The sequence below is a fragment of the Aptenodytes forsteri genome, unplaced genomic scaffold (assembly GCF_000699145.1).
Source record: "Aptenodytes forsteri isolate BGI_AS27 unplaced genomic scaffold, ASM69914v1 Scaffold70, whole genome shotgun sequence".
NCBI classification, from domain to species: domain Eukaryota; kingdom Metazoa; phylum Chordata; class Aves; order Sphenisciformes; family Spheniscidae; genus Aptenodytes; species Aptenodytes forsteri.
In genome coordinates this window covers 1839580-1850835 of record NW_008795690.1, presented here as the reverse complement: position 1 = coordinate 1850835, position 11256 = coordinate 1839580, and the positions used below count along the sequence as shown (strand labels likewise).

General features: G+C 39.2%; 1 protein-coding gene across 2 annotated transcripts in view; it reads left to right on the top strand.

Annotated features, from left to right (window-relative positions):
• Nucleotides 1–242: 242 nt before the first annotated feature.
• Nucleotides 243–11256, top strand: part of CDH5 (cadherin 5) — a 31104-nt gene continuing 20090 nt past the window's right edge. For both annotated transcript variants that reach the window (XM_009282857.2, XM_019473024.1), the window contains exon 1: nucleotides 243–413. The gene's annotated coding sequence lies outside the window, so the exon portion shown is untranslated. The remainder of the gene's footprint in view (nucleotides 414–11256) is intronic.

The following is an 11256-nucleotide window of genomic DNA, read 5'->3' as shown; positions in this document are numbered from 1 at the left end:
CTAACTCCTAAAACTCTTTATAAAACGATACTAAATAACATACCAACTTTTGTGTTTCTCTCAGAGACAATTTCCTTTTATTCAGCTCCCTCATTAGAGTCAGCAACAAATAAGTAGGTATAGCAATAATAAGGCTAAGTTTATCTTGTTTCCTCCACTCCCTTTTCTCACTGTATTACTAAGACTTGGAACAATAACAGGATGCCGGGATGCAGGATGGGAAAAGGCTGACTCCCAGCTGGAAAACCTTGGAGACTGGAGAGCTGAACACTCCCAATATTGCTTAATGAAAAGAGAAGTGGATTTTTCTGTTTGATCTTCATTTTCTGTATACTGCTTAACATTTTGGGATACTGTTGATTGTAGTTTGCCTGATTTGGGAACAAACTGAAGCTCCACCAACTCTGATTCAGGTAAGGGATAAACAGTATTTGCTGTCCTTCAGCTATGAAGTTCATTTCAAAGGTTTTTTACCTCCACCAAAAAGCTCTTCTAATGTCTTAAATAATTTAAGAAATACCAGCAGACAGGCTATGAATTTTATACATATCCACAGAATCCTTTGGGCCTAACATTGATGGCACTTAAACCAAATTAAGTGTAGACAACAGCAGAGCTGTTTACAATTGACAATGGAAGAGGAAAATCGCTGGCTATACCACAATATTCCTAGATTGTTTAAAAGAAGAGATATTTTATGCTTTTTTGTAGTTCTGTTTTGTAATATTTAGATTGTGTTGCCGATGCATAATGGAAAAGGGACAGAAATGATACTGCAAATTGCACCTGTAAACCCTTTAGGAAAGGATTTCACCTGCAGTGTGGACAGTTACAGGCTTAGTACTGTTTTGAGTGAGCTGTGCTATGACTTGATGCAATATGTTTTATCAAAGTGGGGGTTGACTTGGTATCTGTCTTTAAGGTGCTATGGCTTTATTGTGACCAATGCCAAGAGGAAGTGAAAGCCACCATGTATACTAGCCAGCTTTGGCGTATATCTCCTGCTAAGAGATTTGTTTAAGGCTTAGAGGGGAGTTTACATAAACACGTCAGTGACTTGGTCTCCTAAATCTCAAGTTTAAAGTGGTCCAGGTACTTTAGCACCCTAACCCTGGACTACCAGGTTTTACAGCCCCTGTTCTAAAAGACCAGCAATTCTTATTTTAGAAGTTTCTTGATCTCAGTGGTCCAAAAAGAACCATTTTTTCTGACAAGGTATTTTATGAGCAGTGGCTTGATACAAAAAGTTCATTGAAAAGGCTTTTATCTTATCCTAAAGATAGTGTAGCAAGTCCCTGAGCTAACAAGTTTGCTGTACAGCTTGCAGAGACAAAGCATTTTATGCATAAGAGATGAACTGATACTGCTTTCTCTGTAAGAACTCTATTCTGCAATAGTAGGACTGTCAGCATGCACAGTACCTTACTGTGCTGGTTGTCACGCTGTAATAAAGATAAAGGAAGGAACGAAATGCAAGGAAAAAAGATATGGAAGAAGACGAATTTCTGTATGAAAATCTGTTCCATTCTTAGCTACCGAAAACATTAGAAGTTGGTTGCTACTGCAGTTAACAAAGGTATAGTTAATCAATGTGTCCCTGCCTCCACTGATTATAAATCATTATATCAGCATTTGTAAAAGCATACAGTATTATAGATGTTAATGTAGGAAAAAATATTAGACAAAAGCAAGGATACTCCAATGATTTACAAAAGCTTCTCATCTTAGGTTAATTTGTGCCTTTTAACAACAACCAATATACCAGAAACAAATCACAGAAATGCTGACTTGCAATTTATCTGCGGTATCTCCAGGAGTTACTTTTTATCCTTAAATAAAGGGTGACCAACAGGAGAAAAGGACACAGGATTAATTTAGCATATGAAAGCCTTAGAATAGTACAGTATACTACAGAGAAGAATGTGAAGTTACAAACAATAAAACAAATGAATTTGAAAGCAAAAGATAAACTCAATTAATAAATCATTCCTGCTTTGTCCACAAAAATGGCCTTTGTTTTTTGGAGTTCTACAGCTGCACTGCATTGCAACAAGAAGTATTTCCCAAAGGTTTGCTCTTTAACATAAAATCATAAAACTAGTTCTTAAACATTTTAAAACAAATGCTAACCCTGAAATTATGCCATGAAATAGCTACACGTCACTTAGCAATCTGCAGCTTGCAGAGCGCTAGATGCAGGGCTCAGTGCTAAAGGGGCAGCTTAGGCAGAGAAAGTTCCACCCAAACAGTTACCAGGTTTGTTGCCATGTTTGCTTCACATCCTGCCTCTGTTGAGTGAAACAGAACTGAAAACAGGATATAGGTAAAAAACACTGGGGATGGTTCAGAAGGTCCTCTATAGCACTTATGGAACAAAGGACTTCACTGTACATCTGTAAATCAATTACTTCAATTAGTATTTCAAATGAAAAATAGAAAAACTTTTTAAAAAATCTTTTTTTTTTGTCAGGGTAAATGTCTACAGAACTACAGGCTTAAATCAGGCCAGCTAATACTTTCTATTTTCTAAAAAAGCAGAGGTTCACAGAATAGAGGTAACTGATTATGTCTAGCAGCTGAGCTTTCTGTAAGGAATCATCATGGTTATTTTTGTCATGCATGCATAATTCCGGTTTTTGCTCAGGTTCCAGAAGTTTAATTCAGAGTTTCAAATGCCAGTGCCAAGAAGAAAATAAGAGGTTCTCTGCCTTTGTGAGAAATTTGTTGGCCATGAAAATATTTTGGTGTATTTTTTTAAAATCAAGTGGCTTTCCCTTTGTTATCCTTGTGGGTTTACAAATCAAAAATCCCTCAAAGTTTAGCCCTGACATGACTGGTTTCCCTTCTACCCTAGAACACAGCAGACAGTGATTATTTGTGTAAACCGGAGATTTGCTAGGACAGAGAGATGCCCAGCTCACAATCACTAAGGTAAAACAATTCCCCACACATGCCTTTGAAGAGCTTATCAGAATTTGAACTACAGAACAGACTTTAGCAAATCCAGAGCTCGATACTAGTTTGATCCATGATGAGAGTTTGCTCGATCCATCTGTGGACTTCAGTTCAGCACCCTATTCCATTCGAAGGGCCTATGCAGGTATATTTCCACTGCAAACACAGAAAGCAGACAAGACTCTGGTGCCACAGTCATGATCAGGAGCCATCATTTTTGCTGCCAAGAAACTTGCAGGCGTCCTGCTCCAGGGCCTGTCCTCTGCCCAAGTACAAAGCCCACTGCAAACCCAGGAATCCCACTAACAGGACTAACGCTGGGAATAATGATGTGCAAAATGAATGCACATCACTCACCAATGCATGTGCCACCTCCCTCCTAAATTCTGCAATGAGTCTGATCTTGAAATAGAAAAAATAAAAAATTGTGAAGAACCTGTTTACAGTTCTTCAGTGCAAGAATACAAATTAGCCCTTTCATTCAATGAGAACCTGAGCTTCACTCTTGATCTGAATTTCAAATTCGTCAATAAGCGTGGAACTAGCTATATTTTGAATGTAAGATTTTGCTGAATATTCTAAGTTCTCTCTGTAACATACTTCTGAGATGGATGTTATTTGTGCCACGGGTCTATTTTGTATGTATGCTGCTATACGCTGCCTGTTGGGCAGACAGTGAGAAGATTTGGGGTACAGCCCTCCTAGGTGCTAGTTAAAGCCCACGAACATCCACAGGAACTGGAACAGTTCAAGAGCTTTCAACAGTTTTCCAGGGCTGGGAAAAGACAGGGGAAGGGCAGAGGGGAAACTTAGCCATCCATTGCAGGTGTTAACACTGCCTACACTTCAGTTTTGGTACTCTGAGTATATCCAAGTAAAGATTTTCAATCGCTAAACCAGAAAGAGTCAAGCAGCTGGATGGACACTCTGGCAGACTTTTCTCCAGACAAGTATTTTTGTGTGAGATAGACAGCAAAACTGTCTTACAAAAGATTAGGAGCTGCATGTGAAAGTGTTATCAAGTATCATCCATTAAAGGGTCCAGAACTTATAGTGAAAAATGACTGGTATTTTAGAGAAAAGGCAAGCATGGTTACCTGGGACACACTGCAGAAATTGTATGGGGACCTTTCCAAAAGACCAGTGGAGAGGAAAGAGTATTCTTCTGCTCTAACATTGCCATCTGAAATGCAAGTTATTACAGAGCACCACCATAGTTAGAGGTAGACCAAAAGCAGAAATGTTTTAAATTCTTCATTTCTCAAAATCCAAATCGGTCAGTTTTATTGTCCCAGTCTAGTTGTCATCAAAACCCTCCTGTTCCTGTGGGATTTCACTACCATCCTCTGCCAAAACTTTAGGAGAAAGAGCCCCGTTTCTATTACACATTCTTTTAAAGAGCCTACCATCAGTCTCCACAAATTAGCAATAGCCTATCTGGCTTTGCCCCCAGTGAAGCCATCCATTTCTCTGCAACCTCCTCTCTCCCCAGGCCCACCAGCAACATCTGGAATAGTCCTCCTGACACCTGGCAAAGTTCACAGGGCGCAAGGTGGGTTATCTGCAGCACACACAGGCCCTTATCCTTATTGTGTATGACAGTGTAAAGGGAAATTCCACTTCCACAGTACGTCTGGAGGATACAGTTGAATTCCTTCTCTTGCCTTTGTCCACATTTCTAAGCAATGCTTTGGTAGGATCAGTCTTCCTTTTCCCCTTCCTTTTATGATGCTATCTGCTATGAATTTGTGTTCTGGAAATCCTCTAGGAGTGCAAAGTCTACCTTACAACATACCGCTTGAGGAGACTAAGGGCCTAATGCTGCTCTCATGCAAATGATAGGAAATCCTGCTATTGATGGGAATTGTTCCTGCGATAGGTTCAGCTTCATCGGTAGAATCTCCACTGGCACAGAGTTGTAGGTTAGCTTCTCCATTCTTTTTGTGGGATACTCCCTCCCCCTACCTCCAGTCCTAGACCTGAATTCAGAGGAGATTTGCATTATCTTACTGGCTTTTATTGTCGTCTTTCAGATATACATGATCTCTCTGCAAGAGAACCAGTTTACTCATGTTAGGGTAAAGGCCAACCAATCAATACTACTAATAAGGTATCAGACTTTTCACCACCTAATCTATGAATCCAAACCTACAGTGAAATAGTATATATTGTCTATTTGCTCAGTACTGTTAATTTAGGGGTTTAGGCTGTCTTGAAAGCATAAACAAATATTGCTACACTATGCACATTTTCGTATCATCCAGATTACCAATGCACTCCACCTAAAACATGTAACCAGCACAGAAGTTAAGAAGCGAGGGCAGAAAGCAGAGAGCACAAAAAGCAGGAATGCTTTTTGTAATGGGTTCATTTTATAAAGACAATAATGTGAACTTGACATTGACAAAGCTATTGCAGAGCTCCATCATATGTGGCACCATTTAACAAACACATTTGCTTTGTACACTAGATTTGCCAGCAGCAGCCTTGGTAAAAGTTTAGGATTAGAATAGATACTGAATCCTCCAGTAATTGCACTTGGAGATGACTTAAGTTTCAAACAGGAAGAAAGGGGCACATTTCTCTTTGGAATATATTGCATCATTTTCCTTCTGTGAAATGGTGATCTGTATTACCTGCCTTATATGGATTGATCTTCAGCTTCTTTAAATGAAGAGAAAGGCTTCATTCGCACAAGAAAGGGTTTTTCAGGGGCCGTGATTCAAATATGAGCTGTGGGAGAAATAAACATTCCACTTACACAACCACTAAGGAGAAAAAAAAATTCCCACCTCAGCTTAAGAAATATCTCCAGCTGTGTTTCGGATTCAGCCAGCTAACCCACAAGTGCAGCACTGCTGTGAATAAAAACTTCCCAAACTGTCACGTTACTTTAAAGCTGTCAGCTCCCGGGGGATGCAGGCTTACCACACTGAGCCCCAGCAGGGCAGCAGCAGCAGCCACCAGCCTAGATCCTGGGCGCTGGCTTGAGAAGACCTGTGAGCAGAAATGTCTCCGGGTCAGCCAGCTGAAAGCCCCCCAGCTCTCACTTTCACAAAGACTTCTTACCACATGTAAACAAAAGCATGGCCTGCCTTGAAACAGGGTCAGTCCTGCCACTAGTCTTACATGTTGAACTAGCACCTACTATGGTTGCAATCTGTTGCATGAAGCAAGCTCTCCTTGGGTGCGGGTTCTCTCATTGCCTCTGGACTGGGGTTGTAAAATTAATCAGACTAATGACCTGCTTAAGCCAGTGCATAGATAATGGAGCAAAACACAACACAACGCTGTGTTAAATCACAATCACTCCCACGTGGAACCAAATCCATACACAAAAAAAGTCTAGCTCTAAAAAAAGTCACAAAACTTACAACAGCTTTCCTCATCTTTTTAAGCTCCCTTATGTCTGAGGCCTGAATTTTCAGGCCCTCCAGCTTCCCTTTATCAGCACTGTAAGCTGGAAATTTGCTTCCCTAGTTTTATTTTGATTTGAAGATGAGATTTTCCCGACAAGAGCTAAGCTGTAAGTAAAAATATTGAAAGGCTCATTGTAAATTCGTAAGAGCAGTAATAATATCATTTGTATCATCTCAAAACACATGGAGATTATAACAATGGAAATGTTCCAGGAAAAGACTGTAACTATAGGGGTGGGCAGAAAAGGTCTTAAAGTTAATTAAGCCTGGTCTGGAAGTCTAGTTGAAGAAGGGCAGGAAATAGAGAAGAATGAACTGACATTTGAATTAGACATTTTAAAAAGGGAGAAAAATACTGAATACTAATTACCAAACAAAATATATCCAGGCACACCCTGTTTTTTTAGCCTCTTGCCCAGCCAGAAAACAAGAGATTTATGTATATGTACATGCTTTCTTTATCTGCCACAAAATTAATTTTCAGAGGAAATACTAATGCATTCAGTTACCCAGCAGAATAACCTGGACAAAGGAATCAGAACACACAGCCAGCTAAACATGGTTTCTCTGCTTCAGATTACTGTTAGTACAATAAATATCAATTACTGTGACCTGTGCATGATGCTTGTGTTCGAGACAGATACTTTTGCTCTTGAGCTTCTGTTGAAGGAAAATGTCAAAAAAATCTTATCTACTGTAAACACAGCTACATTGTACTTTAAAAAAAAAAAAAAAAGATATTATTGCATGCTACCCAGCAGAATAACCTGGACAAAGGAATCAGAACACACAGCCAGCTAAACATGGTTTCTCTGCTTCAGATTACTGTTAGTACAATAAATATCAATTACTGTGACCTGTGCATGATGCTTGTGTTCGAGACAGATACTTTTGCTCTTGAGCTTCTGTTGAAGGAAAATGTCAAAAAAATCTTATCTACTGTAAACACAGCTACATTGTACTTTAAAAAAAAAAAAAAGATATTTATTGCATGCAGTTCCTCAAAGGATGGGGACTTTTCCTTAAACAAAGCTACTCAGTTGGCGCTCTGTGCTAGGAAGCCTCACTGATATTAAGGCTTTATCTGGAAACAAAGGGGAAGTGGAAAAATCTCTATAATACATTGATTTCATAGTGTACCTTATTTTGTTTCAGCTTGGCCAAACTCTTAAATGTTCAGTGACAGCTTCGGCTAATCTCTGTGTCAGGGGGCAGTATCAAAACAGATCAATTCTGAAATGTGCACACAATTTATTGTAGGAAACAAAGCTTCTGGTTAGACATGCTTGAGAAATCTTTTTAGTGATCACAAACACCTCCAATATATCCAAACTGTTCCGCTTCTGCACTGGGATGAGCCAAATAATTTTTGGAGGATTCCCTTGTTCCCTTCTCACCCAAACCCCTGCTTCCCAAAAATCAATAACATCGTCTGAGCGTGGGAGGTGCTGAGGATGAGGGAGGCTCAGTGCTGAGACACCTGCACCTCTGTCTCTCCTACCAGAGCCACCACAGTTTGGGCTAAGCAAAAGGAAATTGGCTCAAAGCAAGCGAGAAAGAAGCTGGATCTACAGCTGCGTAAATAGGCCACTGAGACTGACAGAGCCTCAATCATTCTTCAAAGTCAATGAGATCCTTTGTAGGAGTGAGTACACCTGACTGCAAGATCATCCCTGAAACTACTTTTTGGATACAAGTAAGAGAACAAGCTCTTTGCCTGTCTGTAATACTGGCACTTCATCACTATTTTCAGCATCTGTCCTTATCAATAATTAATCTGGATGGGAGATATTTTCCTCTTTGCTTTATATTTTGGACAAAGAATTCATAGGGGAAAATGTTTGCAGTTCCAAACTATGCATGCAGGGTTCATCCCACCCATCTTATTAACTCACTTCAGAACAGAAGGGCTGTATTTAATGCAAAGTTAACCCCCCAAAATAGCTCCGATTGCAACAGCATTTGGCAACTGTCATCAAAAGATGTGTGGCCAAGAACAAATTCTCTGTCATTTAATTATTAGTTTCACCCCTGCAACATCTGCAAAGCAAATAAATCATACTAGTCATAGGTACTATGAGCTTCCTGATTTTAAAAAATGGAACGCTCTAAATCAACAAAGCACAGAATCTTTATGACACAATGACGATGAGGTGATAATATTCTGTACCAACACCCAAACTCTGCTTGTGGGTTTGAGCATACTCACTAAACACCGGAATACTCCTGCTCCTTAGGAGTCATTCAGCCCTCATATACGTGCTCCCAAAGCTCAGACACTGTAAAGAGCTATAGGAGAGTAGCTTATGACCTTAAACTCAATGCTGTCAACAACTAATGTTGACAAAATCTTCTGTTTATGATAATATATTTATTTGTTATGAAACAGTGTCACAAATTGGCTTAATAATTTAATCACAAATGAGCTTCAAAATATTTTAGCAGCTGGGTTTATACTGGGCACTGTGCTTAAGCACATTTTATCCCTTGTTATATTTTGTACTAGTATATGTGTATGTGAAGTAAAAGGCTTTAAGCATGGAAAGACTGGACAATACCACTTGCTTCTTCTTTAAAGCACTCTAATCCATTTTGGGGTCACTTCAGGCAGTTTCTGTAGTAAAGCATTATATGACTATATGAAAAATGAGTAAAGACATTGATTCTGCACCTGGCATGATACATGATCTGCATGCTGAGAGTGTGAAATGAGGAAGATTCTTAAAACTCACCTAATGATTCAGTGTGGCTCTGATAGACCTTCATACGTATTTCTCTCCTGGGTGAGGTATGCAGCCAGCAGTTTTACTAAGACTGGTGGATTACTTGCTAGACATACCAGGGTGCTCATATGAAAGGAAAACAGTCATCCATTAAAACAACAATTAGACTGCATAACTGATCTGATGAGAAGAGGAGAAAGTCAGTGCTCTCACCACCCATTTTAATGATTTCAAAGTATTGTTTTACCTTCATCACATATGTCATCCTCACCACAGCAAACAACCCTCACTTAAACGGTGCACTGTCATTTCAACAACAGAACTGATTCAAGAATTATTAATTCATCTAATCCAGAAATAATGCTTCCTTAAAGTCCATGAAGAGACCAGCCCAGTAATTAAAACATGTATTTAATTTGCTTCTCAGTTATCAGATTTGCAAGTAAGAAACTCAGATAAAAAACAGGTTACTATAGATGGATAGAAAAATGATTTAATCAATGATTAGAATAGGAATCATAGCTTGTGCACATGAAACACAGAAGCAGTCCCTCTTGGTTGGATAACTTCACTATGTAAATTTTTGATGTGCTGCATAAAAAAAAAAAACTAGCTTCCCTCTGATGTATGTGGAAGTTGCATACTTTTGTACATACTATACAGGTACATAGAAATACAGTCACATGTTTTATTAGATCATGTATGGGATTCATTTCCACAAACAGAAATGTTTCAGATCCCCAGACGTACTTAAACTAACACTATCCACAAAAGGCTACCAGTCCCTAAAGAACACAGAACAACTAGTCACAATCTATCAGCCCATCTCTTCCAAATCTTCCCAGAAAAAGATGTTGTTTGGGGTTTTCTTGAAGTCTAACAGAAGCCAAATTCTGAGCTGATTCCGAGCTGTACAGGTGTTACGTACAGGTAAATCAAGATCTAAGCCAAACAAATGTGTATTTGTGAACAGGAAACTGAATCTGAACTTACACCAGCAACACACATTCAATAGTTTTATAACTAATCCATTCTTTACCAGATAGGAGTCATGTAGGAACGTAGACAGCACTCTCCAAACTGCAAACATGTTTTTGTAAGTTTTTGGAAAATACACATTAAGATATGGTTAACTAGAAATTGAGAGAAATCAACAAAAGTTAAATGTCCTCCTACCTTTGAGATTTTGGGCCTTGGTGCTTGACTGTCCAACAGACCTGCCTCTGAATTCTCTTAACTAAATCAGCATTTTTAGCAAAGGATTTTTGTGAGCCAAAGCGAGATTGTGATTATGTCTTGCACACCCAGCTAACAGGCAGTAAATGTTATGATTCTACTGATACAGTTATCAGGATACCTTTGAAGGTTAGTGCTGTAAGGAACAGTGTTTGAGCTGAAGTTGCACTACCAACAAAATTATTTCCCTGTTTGTCCTGGAGGTCACGCCTGTATATAATGGGTCAGATTCAGAGCAATTCAGAGCCAAGATGGACAAGAGCACTAAGCACAATATTTCTGGCCTACTATGATGGCTGACTGCATCTGTAGTACTGCACTGTTCATAGATTAAAATAAGCAAAGCCTTCTATAGGCTAGTCTTTCCCCACTCATGCCAACATTTTTGTTCACCTACCCAGCTAAAATATTATCAGGCACATCACTGATGTAAAACAAACTACAGTAAAGTCAGGAGAATTTACTGATGCAAGATCAGATCCTGCACCTGACTCATCCTGCTTCTCTTTCAGATCTGTGGTGAGGTGACTTCTAGCAAACAAACTGCAAATCTATACATCCCTTTTCCATAAAAGCTTCTTGGCAAGGAACAAAGGAGACCTTTGTGACCTCTTACAACTTTCTTCCTCACTCATTTCTCTAAAATCATTCTGTTTACAGCAAATGTCTTCTTAGACCATACATTTCTTATTTTCAGTTCACACTCAGCCTTTTCATATGCCCTTCTCTCAGTATTTACTGCAGCACTTTAATCCTGGAGTCAGCAAGTCATTTGCTAAAATGCAAACAGGGGTGTCAAGAAGCTCTGGGAGGACATTCAGGTAGATTTCATTATTGCTGCTCACTCATCTTCAGTGCACAAGCTCTCACCCACTAGCTTGGAGGGTGGCTTTGTTTCTTTAAAAAAAAAAGCCAAACCAGTG